We start from the raw sequence: 26061 nt of genomic DNA, 5'->3' as shown, positions 1-26061 counted from the left end.
AAGAAACATCAAATCAATATACAGTATAATCTGTAATCTGAAAATAAATGCTTACAGCCATTGCTTTCTGCAATGCCTGGATTCGAGGATTGCTCTGGATTCAACTTCAGGCACTAAGCGAATGCAGCCATGTCACTCCCATTGTTGACAGGTCTCTTAATTCTACAGCCTGTTTCCTGTTTCCAGTCTAGGTTTTGTTTCAGAATAAAAGCTCAACAGTACTTTGTATACTTAACAATAAAAGCATATTTAAACAGGCAACTTAGTGTCTCTTTTTAACACAAACATCTTTGGGCAGATCAAAGCCATAAACCTAAAAAGCGGAATAGTAAAAAGACCAGTGGACCTGATGGTATTTCACCTTTTATTCTTAACATTACATAACATTTTCGAACAGTGTTCGAACTATACCTTTGGAGGAGCCCACTTTTTTTTCACCACTTGCGACTTACAATGACAAATTACAAAGATAAGCTAACACAATTTCTTAGTATAACCAAAATGAATTAAACTGCCTTGTTTTCTTTTTGCCATGGCTATATGATGCTAACTGCAGAATGGATTTCAAGGAATTTGCGTGCCGATTAATGGCCTCCAACATTTAGATTTTTTGCACGAATCTTTGAGTTAACATGTACTAAACATGAGTTGACTTTGCAGCGCCGCCACGCCTTGATGCTCATGACAAGAATAGCATTTGTAGTTATCTTTATTGAAGTTAATTAGGTTTAAATCACGTCAAAATGACACATTGTCAGTATTTTTAGAGACCCCCCAAAATTTCATAAACCACATCTTCAGGGGAGCCCATGTCTTATTAAGGGGAGCCAAGCTCCCCCTAGCTCCCCCGTAGTTCGCACCCTGCTGAATCCAACTTGGAGCCTTCTATTCCAGCTCTATATCGATTCATGTACCATCCCTACTATTTGGAAGACATCTGTTGTCATTACTGTTCCTAAAATACCCTGCCCACAGCATAATAATGACTACAGACCAGTAGCGGTGACATCAATAGTGATGACATCATTTGAATGCATAATAGCATCTCTTGGACCCTTACCAACTTGCCTATATTAATGGCAGGGGCACAGACGATGCCCTAATCACTACTGTTCACTCTGTTTTATATATATATATATAGATTAAGATTTTCTCAGTTTTTTATCATTTATTATAGCTTGTATTGGAATGGTAGTCGATGTGTGGCCTTCCATGTCTTTCCATCTCGCACTGTAGGCAGGATTACACAAGTTCCACATAGTTTTTAGTTGCCTCGTCTGAAAATAGCTCTTAAAACAGGGCAGGGCTAGTCCCTCTTTAACTCTGGGAAGCTGTAGAGTTCTATATCTTATCCGTGGTCTTTTTCCTTGCCAAATGTATTGAGAGACGTATCTGTCCCATTCTGTAAAGTCTTTGTCTTTTACTTCTACTGGCAGAGTTTGGAATAAATACAATAACCTTGGAAGAACATTCATTTTGATCACCTCTACCCTTGAAGCTAAGCTTGTGAATGTGATTAGGTTCCATTTTACCATATCAGATTTTATTATCCAAATATTTAATGGATTTTGATTCCCAATTAAATTTTAATCCTTCTTTTACAGTTTGATCCAGAACATAGTTGAATGTGAGAACCTGTGTCTTTTTCACATTCAATTTATAGCCTGATAATAAACCAAAGTCCTCAAGTGTTGACATAAGTGCTGGAAGAGACTCAGTGGGTTGTGTCAGGTATACGTCATCCGCGAATAATGCTATTTTCTGTTCATCATATGTCTACACCTTTTAATATCTTTGTTTTGTTTTATCCATTGGCTCAGGGGTTCCAAATAGATAGCAAAGAGGAGAGGGCTAATTGAGCAGCCTTGACGACATCCATGTTCTAGTATGAAGGAGCTTGAGAGATTTCCATTGATGTTGATCCTAGCTGTGGGTTTATTATAGAGAGATTGAATAGTTTTGACAAAAGTTTCATGGAAACCAAATCGCTCCAGCACCATATACAGGAAATTCCACCTATCGGAGTCAAATGCCTTTTCTGCATCCAGTCCCACTATTATTGCTTCTAATCTTTTTTTGATTATGGTTTGCCTTACATGTAGTGTGTGCCGAATATTATCCTGTGTCTGTCTCTGTTTTATAAATCCAGTCTGGTCCTGGTGAATTATATCTGGCAAAATTGTTTCTAAACGTCTGGCTAGGATGGCAGTGAATAGTCTGTAGTCTTGGTTAAGAACACTCACTGGTCTAAAATTTGAGCATTCCAATTTGCCCTTTCCTTCTTTTGGAATAACCGAAATGAAGGCTTCCTTCCAGGAGTTTGGGATTTCTCCCTTTTTGAGTATCCAGTTAAATGCATTTTTCAGCAGGGGGGTCAATGGTTCCCGCAGCACTTTATAAAACTCAGATGTATATCCATCCGTTCAGCTTCGAAATTGCCGAGTTGACTTCTTCAGTCGAGATCTCCCTGGTCAGAGCTGAGTTCTGGTCCTCAGTTACTCTTGGCAAATTTAAAGAATCTAACAATGAGACTATTTAATTCTTATTATTTATGTCTGGTTGAGAATAGAGATTTTTGTAGTACATTTCAAAACAATCATGTATCTCTCCTGTCCTATATTTTGTCGAATTAGTAAATGAATCCCTGATTTTATAAATATTATTAATTGACATTTGCTTTTTTAACCTATAGGCCAGCAACTTTGTCAACTTACTTCCTGTTTCGTAATACCTCTGTTTCAAGTACATCAACTTTTTTTGAATCTCCTGTGCCATGATATCATTTATTTCTGTTTTAACCCTTTTGATTTCTTGGTTTAATTTCTCATCCACTTTATTTTTGTGTTGTTTTTCTAGTTTCTTAAGATCTGATTCTAGTTTATTGAGTTTTTCCTGTTTTTGCCTTTTCAGATATGCTGATTTCACCATTAGTTTCCCTCTAATTACAGCTTTGCCCGCATCCCACAGCACAGATGGAGACACTTCACCATTATCATTCTCCCTTACATACGTCTGAATTTCCTTAACCAATTCCTCCTTCATTTGTCCTTTTATAACATTTATGTTCAGCCTCCAAAGTGTTGCCTTTGTTTCTCTTGATATAGCTAAAGTCAAATATACTGGACTATGGTCTGCTAAGTCTCTTATCCCGATTTCACATTTTTCAATCCTGTAACTGTCCTTACTATACATTAAGAAATAATCTATCCTTGAATATACTGAATGAGGTGATGAGAAAAAAGTATAGTCTCTTCCTTTAGGGTTTAGTTCTCTCCATACATCGATTACTCCCAACTCTGCCAATAGCCCTCTGAATTTTCTGCTAATTGTGGACTTCTGTATCCCCCTGCCCAAACAGTCGAGTTGTGGGTTTATTCTGAGATTTAGGTCTCCTCCCCAAATCAAAATGCCTTCCCCCTCTGATGTCATCAAATCAAACATTTGCCTGTAAAATATCCAGTCTGACCCTGGGGGCGCATATACATTGAGAATAGTGACCAATTCTCCCTCTACCCTACCCTTAATTAATATAAACCTTCCCTGTTTGTCTGATGTTTCTGAAAGTTTTTCAAAAGTGATTTTCCCTGATATTACAATGGCCACTCCCCTCCTATGACCTGTTCTATAGGATGAAGAAAACACTTGATTAAATCCATTTCTTTTAAGCTTTTCATGCTCCCTCTCTGACAGGTGGGTCTCCTGCAGCAGAGCCACTCCCACCCCCTCTTTCTTCATTTTACCTAGTATCTTAGATCTTTTAATTGGGTTGAGTATAACATTTACATTATATGATGCTATCTTTAATAATCTTTTCTGGGTTGCCATATTCGCTGATTTTCCGTCTCCTATGCTTACCCCTCATGCTACCAAATTGGCAAACTGCCCTAAACATTAAAAATACAGAAACAAAACTAATCACTGATGAACTAGTGATTAACCAGAAAACTTCCTTGCGTGGGGTCTGCGTTCCGACCCTATCTGAGTCCTGATGACAAGTCCGCTTTGAGGGATGTCCCCCTCCTCCCAGGCGGAGTGGGCCCCGACTTTTGATAAAAATATGTAGAAGAAATTGCCCTTTCAAAATGAGCATAGGTAACCAAAACCAACTTAAATGAATAGATGTCGATTTCTCACCTTAATTATGTGCAGATCTTATGATCCAAGTACACAGAAACTATTCAACCCTTTTCCTTGAATCCGAAGTCCATCTGACTTAGACTTAGTTCCTCTTAACGGTTTGCAGTTTTTGTTTAAATCCGGGTTCTCTCTCTTTGGATGATTAATCCTTTTTAGCTCCGCTGTCCTGCCAGGTTAGGCGCCTGATCCTCTCTAGTCCACTCTCCTTGGGTTTCACCACCTCCACCTGAAACCCTCTCCTCACCATGTCCTTAGTCGCCTCTTCAGCCGTGTTGTAAATGCAGATTTCTCCCTCATAAACACCCGTAATTTTGCCGGGAACGGTGTTTGGAAGCGTATTTTCTTCTCCTTCAAAACTTTCTTTGCCTCTGCATACTCCTTCCGCTTTCTCAATACCTCCGGTATTGGTCCAGAAACGTCTTCTTCTCCTCGTACAGGAAGCCTCTTTTCTGCCATGCTATCTTTATTATCTCTTCTTTGCTTCTAAAACTCATGAATCTTACCACGATGGACCTCGGTGGGGAACCCGGGGGTGCCGTGACACGAGCGCCCGGTGGGCTCTCTCGATCTGGAGGTGGAGTGATGGAGGCAACTCCAACTTTTCTCTCAGGAGATTCTCAATAAAATCAATCATCGACGTGGCGCTGTCCTCCGCTCCCTCCTTCACCCCGTGAATCCTGACGTTTTCCCTCCGCGAGCGACCCTCCTGATCCACCAGTCTGTTCTCAGACCGTTTCGTCTTCGCTTCCACTGGCGTGTACCTCGGGTTTTTGAGACTTTCTTCCTAATTTTCCTCTCGGCATACTCTTCGCCCTTTCCAATTTATATTTAACCTGTATGCCAGTTGCTTTCTGACAAGTGAACAGGGCGTTCAAAAGTTTAAGTAGGGGATCTCACTTTTTATGCTGCCGCCATTGTAAAGGTGCACCAGAAGTGTCTGTTCACTCTGTTTTAAAGCACCTTTAAAATCCATCGTCTTATGTCCGACTATTATTTATGGACTTCAGCTCAGCATTCAACTGTATTCTCCCTCAGACACTGTTGTGTAAATTGCATCAGATGTAGGTGAACCCCTACATTATTAGATGGTATGGTTCTTTACTGACAAACAGAAAGCAGCAGGTGAGAGTCAACTCTACTCTCTCTAATACTCTGACCATAAGTACAGGAGCCCCCCAAGGCTGTGTAAGCTCTCCCATTCTCTTTACAATATATAAAAAATGATTGTAGAAACAACTAGAGAAATAACCACATTATAAAATTTTCAGATGATACGGTCATGCTCAGCCTACTTACAAAAGATTCAGATATTGCTATCTATAAGCAGGAGATAGAGGTTGCGAAGTGGTGCAACAGAAACCAAAGAAATTATCTTTGATCCAAGGTCTGTGGGAGATCACAGCATACTCCAAATTGAAGGTGTGCTAGTTTAGCAGGTGACAACATATAAGTATTTAGGTATACAATTGGACAATTTGGTCACTTGCAGTGGTCTCATCAAGTGGAATATGTTTTCGCAAGGATAAGTCAGCATCTACATTTTTTAAGAAGACTTAGGACATGGAGTGGACAAAGACATCATGCTACTGTTTTATAAGGCAGCCATTGAATCTACTGTTCGTTATGGCATCATAGCAGAGTTCAGAAACCTGTCAATCAAACTAAAATCACAGCTCCAAAACTTGATAAAAAGGGCTGGAAAAATAATTGGCCAGCACCCACCAATTCCTCCTGGAGGCGGTGTAGAGACACAGTCTTCAAATCACCCATGACCAGGGACGGACTGGGACCAAAAATTGGCCCTGGCATTTTGGCCCAGACCGGCCCACCACAAACAGAAATACGGGATTCTTACTGCGATTATCAAAATAATGTTTTCCCAATAATAGCCTACAACGGATCATCATCATATATTACATTATTAGGGGTCCAAGCCCGAGGGGGAATGGGAACCTTAGGGGTCCAAGCTCGAGGGGGCATGGGAACCGCGTATGCAAGGCAACACGCTACACATCTCCAGCGGAGCTGTGGAACCCTATTGTTTTTTTCTAAAGATTATTATTCTTCTCCGCCTAAAACTCTGACTATAGCCTAAACCGTAGATGGTTGGGGGTTGCCATTTTCAGGACTGGTCCAAAACTCTGCAAGGACCTCAGGCGCAACAATTGACCCACTTCCACCCCTAGGTGGCGTTATAGCAGAAAAAAACGTGTTTGGCCCTATAACTCCCACACCGTACACCAGACATTCAAAAACCATACATCCATGCGTTCTCTGGATCCAACTGAATCAAGGAATATAGGCCACGCCCATTTCTACCTGACTTTTATGCATGAAAAATCACGATTTATCAAAAAACTACTTTTTCGATCTCCTCCTAGACCGTGCGACCGATTGGCACGAAACTTGGCATGTAGCATCTCCAGATTGACCTGACATAAAGTTATCAAAAGAATTTTTTATAGGATAAAAATTGCGCATATTACATATTAACAAATTTGTGTAGCTAACTATGAAAACACCAACTTTGAATAAATGCTATCAACACCAAACTTTAGATTCTTGTTTGGCATGACTCTCTGGAGGTCCCCTAGACGTTTTACAAAAATTGGTCACTAGGGGGCTCTACAAGTACAAAAAGTTTATATCTCATGAACGGCTCATCCGATTTTTACAAAATTCGATGGGAACCATCTAGGGTGACTCCTGAGGCCAACTCTAGAGCAGGGTACTGAGGGGTCAAAGTGGGCGTGGCCTATGGGACCCAAGTCTAGATTCACCACTTACACTAATGTGAACAACTTTAAATTTACAGGGTAGATGGACAATGGGTCACGGACCACACCTACCAAAAATTACACGTTTTCACATTTTTTGCCTTTAAATCCCACATTACACATTGCACATTAGAAAACCTTATATCCACGTGTTCCTTGAATCAAGCTGAATCACATGAAATAGGCCACGCCCATTTCCGCTTAAAATCGTTTTCTCAATATCGTGCAATGCGCAAAACCAACATTTTCAAACTCGCCCTAGGCCGTACGACCGATCTGCACGAAACCTGGTACGTAGCATCTCCGGATGGACCTGACCAAAAGTTACTCAAAGAATTTTGCTACGTTAAAGTATGCGCATTAGACGACCAAATAAATTTTCCTAGATAACTACCACACACATATCATATCATATCTCGGCCAAATTAAATGTTATCAGCAATGAACTTGAGATCATTGTTCAACATTCCACTACGATGCTCTGTACCAAATTTGGCGAAGATGGGCCTTTAGAGGGTGCTATAAGCAACGTTTATTTGTTTTGGCCAATAACTCAATGCATTTAAATGTGAAATTTGCAATTGCAATATCTCTGCCACAGTAAATGCAATCAACATGAAACATGCTCGTTTGGCATGCCGCTCTGAGGCTCTGTACCAAATTTGGCGAATATCGGCCATCAGGGGACGCTATAATCAACGTATACGAGTTTTGGCCCTGTTACTCAATCAATGTTAATGGCATATTTGCAATATTTACCTCCTACCATTACGTTTTGGTTTTTGCTTTCGCGTGCCGTGTGCTCCCCTGGTTTTCTACAATAAACTAACTTCTTAACCCACCTGACAAAGTTTCTACAACCTTCAGAGTGGACAAATGTAACTCTTTTCTCCTACTTTTTCAATCCAAAATCAACACCATTCATAGGCGCCGATACCATGGGTGCTCTGGAGCTCGAGCACCCACGGAAAATACTGAGCACCCACGTGTGCCAGACTGCCAGTAGGCTACATTCATTTAAAATTAAACATTGCAGTTGGTGCTAAGTGGAGCATCTGTCTGCATCGTGTGATTGGTTATGTCGGTGGCATTGATTCTTAATTTCCCATGAAGCTGATCGCGGTTACGTGTCTGTTAAACTTTTCATCTCCAATCCTATCTGTATTTGTGAGAAGTGGCACCTGCCTGCCTCCCCCCTTCCACCCTCTCAGTCACTCTCTCATTTCTCTCTGCTGTCCCCTGTGGTCAGCGGGGTTAAGAAGTTTGTTTATTGTAGAGCATTCTTAAAGGTAGTGTTGTCTTTAATAGTAATGAAGTGACCCTGCCCGGAGGAAGCCCGGGGCCCCCGTCTGGAGCCAGGCCCAGATGGAGGGCTCGTCAGCGAGCGTCTGGTGGCCGGGTTTGCCACGGAGCCCGGCCGGGCACAGCCCGAAAAAGCTACGTGGCGGACATCTCTCCATCCCATGGCAGTGAAGGTCAGGGGCCTCGACGGACCAGACCCGGGCAGCAGAGGCTGGCTCTGAGGACGTGGAATGTCACCTCTCTGTGGGGGAAGGAGCCGGAACTTGTGCGGGAGGTGGAGCGCTACCGGTTAGATCTGGTGGGGCTTACCTCTATGCACAGTCTTGGTTCTGGAACCATACTCCTGGATAGGGGTTGGACTCTTTTCTTCTCCGGAGTTGCCCAGGGTGTGAGGCGCCGGGCGGGTGTGGGGATACTCACAAGCCCCCGGCTGAGCGCCGCTACGTTGGAGTTTAACCCGGTGGACGAGAGGGTCGCCTCCCTACGCCTGCGGTTGTGGGGGGGAAAACTCTGACTGTTGTTTGTGCATATGCACCGAACAAGAGTTCGGAGTATTCGGCCTTCTTGGAGACCTTGAGTGTAGTCCTGCATGGGGCTCCAGTCGGGGACTCCATAGTTCTGCTGGGGGGACTTCAACGCGCACGTGGGTAATGATGGAGACACATGGAGAGGCGTGATTGGGAGGAACGGCCTCCCTGATCTAAACCAGAGTGGTTGTTTGTTGTTGGACTTCTGTGCTAGTCATGGATTGTCTATAACGAACACCATGTTCGAACATAGGGATGCTCATAAGTGTACTTGGTACCAGAGCACCCTAGGCCAAAGGTCAATGATCGATTTTATAATCGTTTCATCTGATCTGAGGCCGTAAGTTTTGGACACTCGGGTGAAGAGAGGGGCGGAGCTGTCAACCGATCACCATCTGGTGGTGAGTTGGGTCAGGGGGTGGGGGAAGACTCTGGACAGACCTGGTAAGCCCAAACGGGTAGTGCAGGTAAATTGGGAACGTCTGGAGGAGGCCCCTGTCCGACAGACTTTCAACTCACACCTCCGGCGGAGCTTTTCGTGCATCCCTGTGGAGGCTGGGGGCATTGAACCCGAGTGGACAATGTTCAAAGTTTCCATTGCTGAAGCTGCGGTGAGGAGCTGTGGTCTTAGGGTCTTAGGTGCCTCAAGGGGCGGTAACCCACGAACACCGTGGTGGACACCGGTGGTCTGAAGAAGGAGTCTTTCCGGGATATGTTATCCCAGACGACTCCGGAGGCAGTTGCAAGGTACCGAAGGGCCCGAAGGGCTGCAGCCTCTGCCGTGAAACAGGCAAAGCAGCGTGTGTGGGAGAAGTTTTGAGAAGACATGGAGAAGGACTTTCGGTCGACACCAAGGTACTTCTGGAAAACCGTTCGCCACCTCAGGAGGGGGAAGCGGAAAAAACCATCCAAGCTGTGTACAGTAAGGATGGGACGCTGTTGACCTCAACTGAGGAGGTAATAGGGCGGTGGAAGGAGCACTTTGAGGAACTCCTAAATCCGACTAATACGCCCTCTATGGTAGAGGCAGAGCTGGAGGATGAGGGGGGATTGGCATCAATTTCCCTGGTGGAGGTTGCTGAGGTAGTTAAACAACTCCACAGTGGCAAAGCCCCAGGAATTGATGAGATCCGTCCAGAAATGCTTAAAGCTCTGGGTGTGGAGGGGTTGTCTTGGTTGACACGCCTCTTCAACATTGCGTGGAAGTCTGGGACGGTGCCTAAGGAGTGGCAGACCGGGGTGGTGGTTCCCCTTTTTAAAAAGGGGGACCAGAGGGTGTGTGCCAATTACAGGGGTATCACACTTCTCAGCCTCCCCGGTAAAGTCTACTCCAAGGTGCTGGAAAGGAGGGTTCGGTCGATAGTCGAATCTCAGGTTGAAGAGGAACAATGCGGATTCCGTCCTGGTCGTGGAACAACGGACCAGATCTTTACTCTCGCAAGGATCCTGGAGAGAGCCTGGGAGTATGCCCAACCAGTCTACATGTGTTTTGTGGATCTGGAAAAGGCGTATGACCGGGTGCCCCGGGAGATACTGTGGGAGGTGCTGCGGGAGTACGGGGTAAGGGGGTCCCTTCTCAGGGCCATCCAATCTCTGTACGACCAAAGCGAGAGCTGTGTCCGGGTTCTCGGCAGTAAGTCGGACTCGTTTCAGGTGAGAGTTGGCCTCCGCCAGGGCTGCGCTTTGTCACCAATCCTGTTTGTAGTATTTATGGACAGGATATCGAGGCGTAGTCAGGGTGGAGAGGGGTTGCAGTTCGGTGGGCTGGGGATCTCGTCGCTGCTTTTTGCAGATGATGTGGTCCTGATGGCATCATCGGCCTGTGACCTTCAGCACTCACTGGATCGGTTCGCAGCCGAGTGTGAAGCGGCTGGGATGAGGATCAGCACCTCTAAATCGGAGGCCATGGTTCTCAGCAGGAAACCAATGGAGTGCCTTCTCTAGGTAGTCCTTACCCCAAGTGAAGGAGTTCAAGTACCTTGGGGTCTTGTTCGCGAGTGAGGGGACAATGGAGCGGGAGATTGGTCGGAGAATCGGCACAGCAGGTGCGGTATTACATTCAATTTATCGCACCGTTGTGACAAAAAGAGAGCTGAGCCAGAAGGCAAAGCTCTCAATCTACCGGGCAGTTTTTGTTCCTATGGTCATGAAGGCTGGGTCATGACCGAAAGAACAAGATCCAGGGTACAAGCGGCCGAAATGGGTTTCCTCAGGAGGGTAGTTGGCGTCTCCCTTAGAGATAGGGTGAGAAGCTCAGTTATCCGTGAGGAGCTCGGAGTAGAGCCGCTGCTCCTTTGCGTCGAAACGAGCCAGTTGAGGTGGTTCGGGCATCTGGTAAGGATGCCCCCTGGGCGCCTCACTAGGGAGGTGTTCCAGGCACGTCCAGCTGGGAGGAGGCCTCGGGGGAGACCCAGGACTAGGTGGAGGGATTATATCTCTAACCTGGCCTGGGAACACCTCGGGATCCCCCAGTCGGAGCTGGTTAATGTGGCCCAGGAAAGGGAAGTTTGGGGTCCCCTGCTGGAGCTGCTACCCCCGCGACCCGACCCCGGATAAGCGGATGAAGATGGATGGATGGATGGATGTGATGCTGTATGAAGCGGAATCCGCTGACACTCATCTCGATTATGTAAAGGTTTATTACAATCAAAGATTCAGCATCAATTTTACAAACTCCTGCAGGAGCTCGGAGAGGTGACCAATCCAATCTTCAAAATGTGTCGCTCTGCCTTTTCTTTGTGTGAACACAGTATATATCCTGTACATTTTATATAAGACATGATATATGTAAGTATATGATTGGAGTAGGGAACTGACCAATCAATGCCTTTTATCTGGCATAACTCCAAAAAAGGACTCTTCTGTCTTGGGGTGCCCTCTGCTCAAGTTAACAGTTTCCAGATGTTTTCAATAAAAGTGGGGTAAAGTTCATGCATCTCCTCATACCAAATCTTAAGTCAAAGTTTATAGAAAGTTATAGAATGTTCATATACTACAGTAGTTTGTATATGCATGGAGATGAACTGTTAACCACTACATTTGCAACGGCAATGTACTGCAGACCTCGCTGCTCACACCTCTCGATATTTACTGATGTTTGTCTCCCCACCGCTAGGCTTTGGGTTACGCTTTCGCGCGGGCGTCGGGGGCGACTGGCATCGGCGGCTTGGACCCCGTTTTAACTGCTTGCAGTTCTAGTTTTTACTTACTTTTACTCAGCCGGGAAGAAATTAACTATTAAATTATATATAATAAAATAACTAGCTTAAAGGTCAACTGATTCTTGTTAACTTGCTGCTCCGACCTTTTGTAACACTGACGTTATGGCTTTCGTTGGTTAGGTAACTAGCCTAGCCTACACCAACTAATGCAATCATAGCATGCCTACTTTTATTGTTGTAGTGTTATCATCAACAGTTTGTCCACCACTTGTTTTTGGCTCAGTTTGATCAAGGAGCAAAGTTTTTTAAGGGGAGTTCTGCTTACTGCAGGTTCTACACTCACTCCCTCATCTCTGTCCCTCTCCTCCTGAGTCTCCTCCTCACTGTGCATGCCACTGCCGCCGACACCGACACCACACCACTATTGTCAGCCACGGGAGCTGATGAAGGTCCTGCTACTGCCGAAAACATGCCTGTCTCTGCATCTCCTTTGTGTTTCTTCTCCATATCAATATTCTAGCCTGGCAGATGCAGGGATTGTTCCCTGTGTGATTTCAATACATTTCTGTGAGATTTCATTTCTGTTTAGTCTTTTCTTTTGTCTCTATAGTCACAGAACAATGTATACATTCATGTGACATCCCTGCAGCATGCATATCCTGATAGCCCAGGTTCTCCTGAAAGAAATTATGTTTATAACTTGATTGTGCATAACAGGGTTGAGGTACAAGCATTATTACACAAGGAGACCAGGCAAACCAAAGACTGGAAAAAAATGGCTTAGACCTCAGAGGGTTAACAGATAATGAATGTGTAACACACAGTTCAATAGATAATATACAGATTTAAACCTAATCTAACCATGGAAACTACACCATATTAAAGCAGAACAAACCAAAAAAGTAAAAAAGAAAAAAACAATGGGTCCAAAATATAGAAAATCAGAAACAAAAATACCAACCAGCATCAAAAACCGACGCTTGGTTTGGCATTTGATATTGACGCAACAGGTGTATTTCAGCGTCTCATACAGACGCAGGGGGCTTTCACCTATTTCCAATGTGATCCCATCCGCGGCGATATTTGACGCTCAAAGCGAGCGCTTCACTCATCCCTCCCATTGGATAACGGACCTTACACCTTACTGACGGTTTGTACGTTAATGGGGATTTTACAACGATATCTGCAACATTTCTCAACACAAAAACAACAGTGTTCTTGTTTATTACACAACATTTAGGGCTAATGTTACATTGTCGCTGTTTTTCCACTTAGATTATGAGAAACTGAGGTTTTTGTTGTCAGTTTTGGATAGCAAAGGCACTAAACTACCTACAATCCTCAGCTGTTGTTGCTATAGGGATGACGCCAGTGCGATTTGCATGACACCGTTTTTACACAATTTACTTTAAAATTAGTCAGAATATGAATGTGAACTGTTTCAAAGTGGTTAATAATTAAACCTGTGTCTTAAACATCAACATTTAGCTTCTCGCTTTAAGTGTAATCAACAGTTGTCAAGCTCGGAGATTGTATGTTTTAGTCAGTGCACAGTTAAGGCGAGAAGGGATACAGCTACCGCGACAACAGTTTTATTTAGACAACAAAACGACTAGGTAAGTTTAGGAAAAGGATCGTGGTTTGGATTAAAACACTCCCGAGGAACGAACACACATTTCCTAGTGAAAGTATTAAAATTACAGTGCACCTTGTAACGTTAGTAGATGTGAGCTGTGACCTGACACCCGGAAGTATTCTGCTTACTGTCAGTTTTTATGTTAATGGTGATTTCACAGTGATATCTGCGACATTTCTCAACACAAATTGTTAATTATACAACAATTAGTCAGTTTTTGTGTTTTCCCTCTTGATTCTGAGATGTATCAGTTTGAATAGCGAAATTACTACACCACCCATAATGCTCAGGTTTTGTTGCTATAGAGACGACTCCAGTCCACTTTGCATGATAAAACGACTAAATTAAACAGAATATGAATGCAAATTGATTCAAATGATTAATAATTAAACAGCAACTATTACTGTATTACTGCCCCGCACCTCAGTCTATTATGTCCCTCACCAGAGGAATCCTACAATGTGAACTCCAAAAAATTCACGTTGTAAACATTTTCTTACTGACGCAATGTGACAGCAGACAATAGGCTCGTATACATTTTTTTTTTAATCCTGTAACGTTACTGCAGTATAATAGTTCAACCACGGCAGTTCGTGTTATGGTGACGTTATTTTGATCTATTGATTCGTGTACAGGGAAACAATTTTCTACTTTATTTCGTGCTGGTCACCACGAAATTGGAACGTTACTATTTCACGAACTGCCATGACACTGGGCTGCAGCTGGGGGATGCAACAACGGGGACGCCACATGCAGTAGACGGTGACAACAACGGCCACCGGGACACGATCCGTGGTCTCTGGGGGACGCAACAAGCAACAAGAGGAAATTAAACGTCGCACGGCGACAATAACGCCAACAACAACGGGACGCACTACAACAATGAGACGGTTGTGGTTAGGAAAAGAAAGACGGGGAAAAGTTGTGGTTAGGAGAAGAAGAACGTGGAAAGGAACTACCACGCGATCCCCGGGCTCCGGGGTGAAAGTCCTGTGTTTTTTGACCCATCCACCACCCCAACCTACCTCCTTACGCGGATTTTCGGCTTTTCAATACTAATCGCTACCATAATCGTGCTGTTATCACGTAATATGCTTCCCAATCAAATACATTAGTTTAAAATTCGTGCTCACCAACACGATAAAGCACAGAAAAACGTGTCCCTTTATTAAATAATGTCACCATTTCACGAACTGCCATGAGACTGGGCTGAATATTTTGTATTTTTTATAAATAAAGATTTTAATTCCAAAAACGCACCATGAAAATGCGGGGGATTGACGTCACGATGATCCTGGTATATATATCTATGGAGTCTGGCGCCAGTTGCAGTTTTCCCTCGATTAATCAGGAAAAGCATACATCTATTGCATAGACTGTATGACGGAGAAAATAGTAAAGTCTTAGCCCGAATGAAAAAGATAGAATCAGCCCAAAATGTCGTTGTTGCACCTTTAGAAGTGCAGGCTAGCAATTTCATTTGACTGAATTATTATTAGAAATGTACAGTAACTTACTTTATTTTGTTAGCTGCTGTTAGCTAGTAACGTTACAGAATGAATAAGGCTGTGTCTTTGAAGTTCAACTTTATTTCGGTGTATTTCTATTTGAAGGGTTGTGCATAGAACTGACATGACAGTTGCCATGAAGATGAAAGTCTTTGTGAATGTTGACGATTATATATATATATAATCATACATATCCTTTTAAATAAAATTATAACTTTGTTGTCAATTATAAAAATACAATAATAGGAAAATGTATAATCTCCGGAAGCAATGTATTTTCATTTACCTATGGTACATTAGCTCAGAATTGTTGGTTCTTAATTCTGTTGTACTCTTCTCTCAACAGGTCCTGCAAATTTCACCATCATTATTCAAAAACCAACCCTTTTTGTTTTTCTAAAAACAAACAACTCAAAGGCACTTTTAAGAGCCATATCTGTCTTGTTAACCTCTCCTGATCTGTGTTGTACCTATTAGCCTTTCTTTATTTGTGTGTGTGTGTGTGTGTGTGTGTGTGTGTGTGTGTGTGTGTGTGTGTGTCTCTACGCTCTTTGTGCTTGCCTTTGTGTTTTTCTTATCTGTCCAACTCTCTGTTGCCAATCTTTCCGTCTGTCTGTCTGTCTGTGTGGACATAATGACATGTCCTATGAGGAGAGTGAACGCACAAAGCGGGACTTCAACCTTCTCATTGATGCTTTAAAGAGCACTGGAAGTTGGTTTTTATTTCGGGCCCACTGCCATCTCTAGGTCGTGGATCATGCCTTTAAGCAGACTACTTTAACTTAACACCTGGCTCCAGTCTACATGCAGCATTCACAATTTGGGTTTTATTGACAATTTTATTGTATTTATTTATCTATTTTGGGCTTGCTATTTGGCAGAGTTGGTATTCATCCCAATACACGAGGCAACCAAATGCTCTGTGGGAACTTGCGGCATGCCCTGCAAACACAGACTCATGATTGACTGTCTACGTCCTGTGGACATGTGCACATGCGCACTTCCACAGACCAACGTCATCCACAGACCAGCTCCATCATTCCAGTTAGAATCAGTAACAGACAAAACAAATTAGTGAAGCCACTATGTAACAACAACTACTCAACTGCAAAGACAGTGAATTTAGTATCCATTCCTTGTCAGCCACAGTCTGTCACAAAAAATGAGACAGCTAATAACTTTAACACACTGAAATTTGCCCTAGGTCCTTGGCGGGAAAATCATTTTTAATCAATGATTTTATTATTAAGCCTTGATTTTATGTTTGTAACTGAAACCTGGTTGGACAATAATAACTGCTGTACTCATTGAGTCAGCTCCTCCCAACTTCAGCTTTATAAGTGAGAATAGAGTTAATAAGAAAGGAGGTGGAGTCACCATCTTGTTTAACAACTCATTTCAATGTACGCAATTTATGGAAATTTTGCTTGTTTTGAATATGTGGCTCTTCAGCTGAGGTCCTCCCCTCGAGCTATATTTCTTAATATCTACAGACCACCTAAATACTGTGCAGTCTTCTTCGAAGACTTTGCTGAACTGCTGTCTGTGATCTGTATTGATTTTGACTGTGTGGTTATTGCTGGTGATTTTAACATTCATGTTGACAACCCCCAAGACAGAGGGACTAAAGAACTATGTTGTGTTTTTGAGAAATATGGACTGACTCAGCATGTGACAGAGCCCACACACAATAAGGGGCACACTCTGGACTTGATTATCTCCAAAGGTCTAAACATTTCCAATGTTGTAGTGCTCTACACTATTGCTCTATCTGATCATTCCTGTCTTTTCTTTAATGGTAATAGTACCAGTGATAGCACTGTACAAAAAAGTGTTCAGACAAAGGTAATCAAAAAATGGTACATCACTGAGAACACCAGCGAAACATTCATTCAGCTTTTCTCCTCCACACCCGCCCTTTCTGGGGTCTCAGTCACTGAGCTTGTAGACAATTTCAATTGTAAAATTACAAATGTTATTGATGCCATTGCTCCCATTATGGTAAAAAATGTATCTGATAAGAAAAGATCTCCATGGAAAAATGGCACACTTGTAAGATCCGAAAAAAAGAGTGTCGAAAAGCTGTACGCAGGTGGCTCTACTCTTCAGGTCCATTATGATACCTATAAAGAGAGACTTCGCATTTATAATTTGGAACTGAGGAATGCAAGGTGGTCCTTCTTCTCTGAGATTATTGCCAGAAACAATAATAATTCACGTACTTTGTTTGCTACTGGTGCTAGTAGCATCTGAACTTTTATCCACCTGTAATGAATTTGCCATCTTCTTCACAGATAAAATTCAGAAAATTAGACAAACTGCTAGTGCCTCCATATCAGGTACAGGACCTGTGTTGTCACAGTGTCCAGGAAAAACAGGTCCCAATATGACACAATTTCATAAGATTAGCCACAACAACCTGGAAGACATTATGAAAGAACTTTTCTTAACACACAATAATAGCTTTATTAAATGTCAGATCCTTAGCAGGAAAATCATTTTTAATCAATGATTTTATTATTCAACACAATCTTGATTTTATGTTTTTAACTGAAATCTGTTGAATCAGAACAGTGCTGCTGTCCTTATTGAGTCAGCCCCCCCTGGCTTCAGTTTTATGAATGAGAATAGAGTTAATAAGAGAGGAGGTGGGGTCGCTATTTTGTTTAAAAACTCATTCCTATGCACGCAAATATCCGTTGGAAATTTTGCTTCGTTTGAGTATGTGGCTCTTCAGCTAAGGTCCACTACTAGAGCTATATTTCTAAATATCTACAGACCACCTAAGTACTGTGCAGCCTGTTTTGATGATTTTGCTGAACTACTGTCTATGATCTGTGTTGACTTTGACTGTGTAATTGTTGCTGGTGATTTCAACATTCATGTCGACAACCCTGAGGATAGAGGTACAAAGGAACTGTATTGTATCTTTGATAATTATGGGCTGACTCAACATGTGACTACAGCCACACACAACAAGGGTCACATCTTGGACTTAATTATCTCTAAAGGTCTGAACATTTCCAAAGTTGTGGTGAATGATGTTGCTCTCTCTGATCATTCCTGTGTGTTTTTTAACAGCTCTATATCTGTGAAAAAAATTGTTCATACAGAGGTAATCAGAAAATGATACATCACTGAAAGCACTAGTGAAAAATTCATTCAGCTTTTCTCCTCCACACCCGCCCCCTCTGGAGCCTCAGTAACTGAGCTTGTAGATCAATTGTAAAATATCAACTATTATTGACACCATTGTTCCCGTTAAGGTCAAATCTATCTCTAGCAAGAAAAAAATCTCCATGGAGAAATGTCGCACCTGTAAAATCCAAAAAATGAGAGTGTCGAAAAGCTGAACGCAGGTGGCGAAAATCTAATCTCCAGGTCCATTATGAAATCATAAAGAGAGACTTCGTATTTATAATGTGGAACTGAGGAATGCCGTCGATCTTCTCTGAAATTATTGCTAAAAACTCTAATAATTCACGTGCTCTATTTGCTACTGTCGATAAACCCTCCAGTACCAGTAGCATCTGAACTTTTGCCCACCAAAGCCTGCAATAACTTCGCCATCTTCTTTAGTGAAAAAATTAAAAAAATTGGGTTAGTGCATCCATATTAGATAGAGGATATGTGTTATCTCAGTGTTCCCATATGACACAATTTCAAACAATTCACCAAGGTAACCTGGCAGATATCATACAAAATCTGAAAACCTCTTCCTGTTCTTGATATTTTACCAACTGGCTTTTTCAAAAATGTTTCAAATTGTTTGGCCTCAGATCTTTTACAGATTGTAAACATGTCTCTTCAAGCAGGTATCTTCCCACAGGTGTTAAAAACTGCAGTAATCAAGCCACTCTTAAAAAAGAACAACCTAGTCACTAATGGACAACTACAGACCTATATCAAACCTCCCATTTTTAAGTAAAATTATTGAAAAAGCGTTTTTTTCAACGAATAAACCTTTTATTGTCCCAATAACAATAATAACAATATTTTTGATACCTTACAGTCAGGTTTCCGACCACATCACAGCACTGAGACAGCTCTTCTGAAAATCTTTAATGACATCCACTTCTCTGGAAGAACTACAGTCTTAGTATTCCTAGATCTCAGTGCTGCATTTGACACGGTTGACCACGACATATTATTAAACAGACTGGAAAACTGGGTAGGCCTTTCTGGAACAGTACTAAAGTGGTTTGAATCCTATCTAAAGAATAGAAATTACTATGTGTCAATAGGTAACTATGCATCTGAGCGTACAAGTTTGACATGTGGAGTTCCCCAAGGCTCCATCCTGGGGCCTCTACTGTTTAATATCTACATGCTGCCCCTAGCTAAAATCATGGAAAACAACAACATAAGCTATCACAGTTATGCGGAAGACACACAGATTTATATAACCTTGTCACCCGGGGACTACAGTCCAATACAACACCTGGCCAGGTGCATTGAACAAATCAACGATGGAACAAACTACCGGTAAACTGTAGGTCGGCACCTAATCTCAGCTCTTTTAAATCAAGGCTGAAGACCTTTCTTTTTAACAGTGCCTTTTCTTAATTCATTGCACTCCATCGTGAATTTACTCTTGTATTTAATCTACTTTTAATTGTTTTTTTTTATCGTTTATATTTTCGTATTAACTGCTTTCTATTTGTTATAAAGTTGTATTAATTTTTGACTGTGTTTTAATGTCTTATGTAAAGCACTTTGAATTGCATTGCTACTATACAAATAAAATTGCCTTGCCTTGAATGAAGGCAAGAGAAATGCCTCAACTGAGAAGGACTTTGTGATTAAACCAAATTATTTAATTATTTCACTGTTTCAAAGACAATGCTTTATTTTCAAAGATCAATTGACATATTTAAAAGGGCAATAAGAGTGCAGCTGATTTTGTGAACTGCTCACATGTGATACCACTCAACCTTAGATTTTTTTGCAAAAAAATAGGGGGTCATGGTGAGTTGTTTTTAATACTAAATACCTCAGCATGCATACACACACACATACTGACACTGCTATTGGGATTGGGCCAGGCATAATGTGCAATAAAACCACATTATCCAATCAAATGATCTCTCAAGATGTTATCGGCTTATGAGCCATATGATGTAATCCTTTCAGCTTTAGCAATCAGCAAGTGCTGTGCATGATGATGCAGGGCTGTTGGTATAAAACCATGTTCTGTTCAGCAGTTTTGTGTGTCTTTAAGTTTGTTTGAATCTTCGTACATGTGCATGTTTATTTGTTCATTTCCACGTGTGACTGTGCATTTAAGTGAGCACATGCATATTGGTATATCTGTGTGTCATCCTGAGGTGTGTCTGTATGTCTTTTGGATGTGGGTGAGTTTGATTCAGTCAAGTATTATTTGGGAGGATTCAGTCAGGCTCGGAGCCAGCCCAGCTGCCTTAGAGGAACAGAGGGCATCTGTTCAGCCTTTACACTAGTAGCTCTGTTCTTAAACGATTCTCAGATAGCAGCATCCACATATAAACTTCTAATTGAGGTTAATGGGCTAATCGCTGTGATGTTCACTAACCTGTGGCTCAAAATGGTAACATTAATATCTGCTCAGTTTTGGTATATTTTTTCAATATCACTGACTTCATTATTACTTTACGTATGCTAGAGATTTCTGGTTTTCAGTACTTGCATTGAAGGTGTGCTCTAAACAAAAAAGCCTCTAATTATTCAAATGCCAACAGTCACTGAGGTTGTGGTGGCCTGTAAATAAGGCCAATTCACATATTACTTAATGCATCTTTAGATATATTGTAGCATCTATAATTCAATAAGGGTTGTCGGTTTTGTTTCAACATTGGTAGGGACACATATTAAGTGAGGGAAGACAGAACATTTTCAGCATTGATCATTTCGATTCCTGCATTGTGAATGTACCAATTTCTGTTTTTTTCTGCATCAATTTGGTGGAAATTAAAACTAAACTGAATGCAGTAAGGCTCTCAGGCATTCTGTATTGATTTCAAATATTTATTCTTTAAGATGAGCGTTTCTCATTTTTGTTCAGCATACATCTTCTGATGCACGAACTTGGACACATCCAGTGTTGTATCCTGGCTTCACCGGGTGTTTCGGGTCTTGCAAAAGACACCCTCTTTCCTCTGCCCCCTCTTTAGCCAGAGCCATCTGGATGCCTTCTCTGCCGCCTCCATATTGGTCTGGATGGCCCTCCTCCTACTTAGACCCATGATGCCCAGGGTTCCGTAGGCCTTGCTGAGGGAATGGCTGGCAAATCCCCGACAGCCCACCTCCACTGGCATACATTTGGTCTTTCACCCATTCCTGACGCAGTCCTCCACCAGCCCCTTGTATTTCGCCCTGTTTCTCTCTTGTGCCTCCTCCATCCTCTCCTCCCAGGGCACACTCAGCTCCAGAAGGATCAGCTGTGATTTGACACCTGTGAACAAGATGATGTCTCAAGGCAAGACTGAGAGACTCTTCAACTGCCGTTCAAGGTCAACTGACATCACCAAGTCTCGTGCCATGGAAAGCAGGCCTCCCGGGTGGTTCCTGGGTCTGTGCCTTGGCTGCTGTCCTACCTTGACGAACTGGATCGTTCTGGCTGAGGTGTTGGTGCACCTGCTATTGCCGATCCCCTTGCCGATTGCCTCAGCGATAGACTTAAGGACCTGGTCGTGTGTCCAGCGATAGCGGCCTTCATCCAATGCCTTGGAGCAGCTGCTCAAAATGTGCTGTTTGAGGTGTTCTGAGGGTTTGTTTGAACCAAGAGGACAAGCCTTCTTTCTCCCGATCCAATGTACTGCAGATGCTCTTGCTCCAGCCACAATGAACTCCTCCCTGACAGAGCTGAGAGGGAGCCTGAGCTTGTTAGTATTTCCATACAGAGCAATGCTGCACAGGCTGCCACCCACCCAGGCCCAGCCACCTGCGAAGATAGCTGCTCACCTGGCTCTCAAATCCTTCTACTACAGTCATAGGCACATATATGAACAAAGGCCAGAGGATTCTTGGGAGGATCCCATGCTGGTAGATCCATGCTTTGAATCGCCCAGGGAGACCAGACTTGTCTACCACCTTCATCCACTCCTCAAGGTTGGCGCTGCTTGCCTTGATGAACTCTGTGTCTTTTAGACTACAGTTGAAGACCTTCCCGAGGCTCTTCACTGTTTTTTCTGTGACAGATGGAATCTGATCTTCTCCTAGCCTGAAGCGGAATCTGTCCGTGATCTTCCCTCTATTCAGGACCAAGGAACGGGACTTGGCGGGTTTGAAGCTCATGTGCGCCCAAGACGTGAGCTTCTCCAACCCCTGGAGGATCCACCTGGCTCCTGGCACGGTTGTTGTTACCGTGAGGTCGTCCATAAAGGCTCTGATGAGCGGTTGTCTAGTGCCTGACTTGCTGAGAGGGCCACAGCACTCTGGTTCTGCTGACTTGACCAGCATGTTCATAGATAGTGCCAGTGTTGGAACTATACCGTGGCCTTTGGGGGAGCCCACTTTTTTATGCATTTTTGTGCATTTGCAACTTACAATGACTTACAAAGATAGGCCTTGCAGCAGGTGAATTGGTTGTGCTATTAACATCATCGCTACACAATTTCTTAGTATAACCAAAATGAATTAAACCGTGTTGGAACCATCCAGTAGTAGGTTAAACATTATCTTTTTCAAGCAAAGGGTTTTCGGCCAACATGTGTTCAGAGACAAAAAGGTCTGGGCCTAGGTGAAAAACCCACAGCCCTTATCACCAAACTACTAGGAGGAGAAGAGTCACAAAATGGCCAGAAGGAGGGGCTACAGGAAGGTGTTCACACCTTCAATAATTCGGAGCCTTCCCATTTGTTTAGAGGGACCCTAAACACAGCATGGAGCCATGTCTGGTGGCCTGAGCTATAAAACTTCACGTCACCCCCACTTCTTGTCTTTGCCCTGTGACTTTGGCCACTACACAAGCGAACGTTTGCTTTGAAATAGCTCTATTTCCCAAGAAAAGTGGATTTATTTTGGTGATTCTGACGAGCATCTTGGACCCTATGGAAACACGCGACCAGTGTTCCAAATCTGCAGAAGGGAGAACCACGCTTTTCTCTAGAAGGAAATCGGACAACACAGACTGCTTTTCCCTCCCAAGTCGACTCTGAACTGCTCCACAAACCCTGCCCGGGTGGAGTAGTTTCGTTAACCCCTGGCCAAGTGGTTAACCCGTATCTGTTCTACGTTGAAAATCCACTGGACAAACTTAACGGACTGCACACAGTAAGGAGGCTTAAAGTTTCTGGGAAAAAGAATAGTGTGTTTTATTAATGTGTAAAGGATAATGCTGCCATTGTTTTGCCATGAATGCGTGATTAATCTTAGTGCTACTGGTGCACGTTTTAGTATTAATCTGATCGGGACCACCATGTCCCATTATTTTCTGTGAAAGCACCACTGATCAAGGTGCACGGTTGATGATGTGTTGAATTGACTAATGTAGCCTGGTTTAAAACTGTAAATGCCACATTTCATGTTGTGTTGAATATTGCAGCTAGCTTGTTAGACTGTAATTGCTACCTGCTAGATCCCCTTTCACGGAGTTTTAGTTATTGTACTGAGTGAGATAATCAGGTTTTTCAAATTGTCTTTCTTTCTCTAAGTGGCTTTCTTTCCTCTTTCACTAACACACACACACACACACACACACGGACATACACACACCCAAGTGAACAGCTGGCCAACAGCGAGTCATGTACGTCGAATAGCTACACAGCTAGCACATAGCGAAGTAGCTAGTGTGTCCCTCTTTGTCAGCAACACGTTAGTTTGAGAGCTAAGTGACTAGCTTAGTCACGTGGCGTTGCAACGCAGCCCACTACTGCCCTCTTGAGGCGAAATAGCTTTTGTGCAGCTAACGCATAGCCTAGCTTCAATGAGCTAACGGCTAATCTGGGCGTGACTGAGCAACCCCCGGGTTGCGTCACCTCCCCCTCCTCGATTAAGCGTTTAACCAGCTTTAACTTTAAACGTCGTTGCTTGAATTCACCCTTCCCTTTGTTCCTTTAGAATATACCAAAAAAAATAATCAAATTAATTCAGATCAGTATTTTAAAGGGAACATCACCTTAATGAGATTGTTTCACAGTTTGATTATTGGTTTTGATTGTTTGTCGATTTGATAAAGTTATTAATAACCATATTCATAACTTTATTAATATTGATAAAACACCTTTGATAATTTGCCAATAATTGAATCTGTACACCTATGAATTCCCAATAAATGACGCCCCGTGTGAGCCTGTTAGATACCAGCGTTATTACAACATTTATGCATATAATCTATCATTTTTAAATTAAAATTTCTTTTTTTGAAAAAAAGGGAGAATTTCATTTTTGAAAATTATGTTTTCTGCAACATATTTAACGCCCCGTGCAAGTGTTGAATACCAGCTTAATTGCAACACTTATGCATAATTGTCCATCATTTTTACAGGTCGTTGCTTGGACTCACCCTTCCTTTTGTTCCTCCAAAATAACAGATAAATTAACCAAATTAATTAAGATCTGTATTTTAAAGGGAACACCACCTAAATGAGACAGTTTCACAGTTTGATTATTGGTCCCTGAGTTCCAGTGTGGTGCCCCGTTTTGATTGTTTGTCATTTTGGTGGAGTTATGAATACACATATTCATAACTTTATTAATATTGATAAAATATCTTGGATAATTTGCCAAAAATTTAATCTGTACCCTACCGATACCCAACAAATGACGCCCCGTGTGAGCCTGTTAGATACCAGCGTTATTACAATAATTATGCATAATAATTAATTTAATAATAAGGTATAATAAGGTAAGGTAATTTCAATTAATTAATCTGAGAAAAAATAACGCGTTAAAATAAATAACGCAGATTAATCCATTCCATATTGACGTTTGACCCGGAGCCATTCTAGCCACCATTGGACTGTAAAATGAAGGAGGGAGGCGAGAATGTGCTGCCTGGATCATTGATTGGAACATTTACTTGTAAAAATCTTCCTCCTGCCAACCCTGGCTACCGAAATCTGGTGCTAACGCTAAACGGTGTAAAGTTTGACTGTGTTTTACTGTAGAGGATTCAACACCAGTATGTAACAATCTGCAGCTGCCGTCGGAGAAACAACACAAACGGTGCATTCAATGAAACTGGTAAACTACAGCCTCGTGGTGCATTTGAAGTTATTGTAAATGTCCTTTTCCCATCTGGTGGTTGTTTTTGTCATTCAACAGCAATTTACTAGTGAAATAAGTAGATAACTAGTGACCATATGGCCTTAGCAATAAACAAGCCGTTCTTTAATGTCACCAACTGTTGTTTAGTACTCTTTTTTTTTTCTTTTCTTTTTTTACTTTCTTAAAAAGTATCGGTTCAGGCACCGTTAATTATGTATGTGATTAATTTTGATTAATTAATCACAGAGTATGTAATTAATTAGATTACATTTTTTAATCCCTAATAATAATTAATAAATCTTAGTTGATGCTAAGTAGTTGGATGCTGAGCAGCCACACATTGAAGAGACGCCTCTAAATCTTGGTTCGCTCTCTACGTCTGTCCGTTGGATTGAGGATGAAAAGGTCCTTTGCCTCCCTGGGTGACAGGCGAAGCAAGAGGTGTGAATCCAGTGCAGTACCTGAGCCCGTACCGCCTCAGGAACAAAAAGACAATCCGGGGGTCCGTCTCCCGGTCCATGGTCCGTGGCTAGAGCAGCTTTAATGAGTGACTCGATCTCCCATTGGACTGCAGCCACCACGCAGGAGGGGGATAGGACAGATTCCGGTTCGACAGTCTCCTCAGAATCCGTGAACTGGCGGGACAGAGAGTCAGGTTTAATGTTACGGGACCCAGGTCTGAATGTCAGAGTGAAATTAAATCTGCTGAAAAACAGAGCCCATCGGGCTTGGCGAGAGTTGAGTCTCTCGGTGGATTGAATGAATTCCAGGTTTTTATGGTCTGTCCAGACCACAAACGGCTGCTCTGCCCCATCCAGCCAGTGCCGC

The 26061-nt window shown here is 42.5% G+C and overlaps 1 pseudogene; it reads right to left on the bottom strand.

Moving 5' to 3' along the window:
* Positions 1-21140: 21140 nt before the first annotated feature.
* Positions 21141-22551, bottom strand: LOC144522751 (uncharacterized; annotated as a pseudogene).
* Between the last annotated feature and the right edge of the window lie 3510 nt (positions 22552-26061).

Source organism: Sander vitreus, chromosome 8, assembly GCF_031162955.1.
Source record: "Sander vitreus isolate 19-12246 chromosome 8, sanVit1, whole genome shotgun sequence".
Lineage (NCBI taxonomy): Eukaryota > Metazoa > Chordata > Actinopteri > Perciformes > Percidae > Sander > Sander vitreus.
The sequence above is the reverse complement of the archived record's forward strand: the minus strand, read 5'-3'. Positions and strand labels throughout refer to the sequence as shown.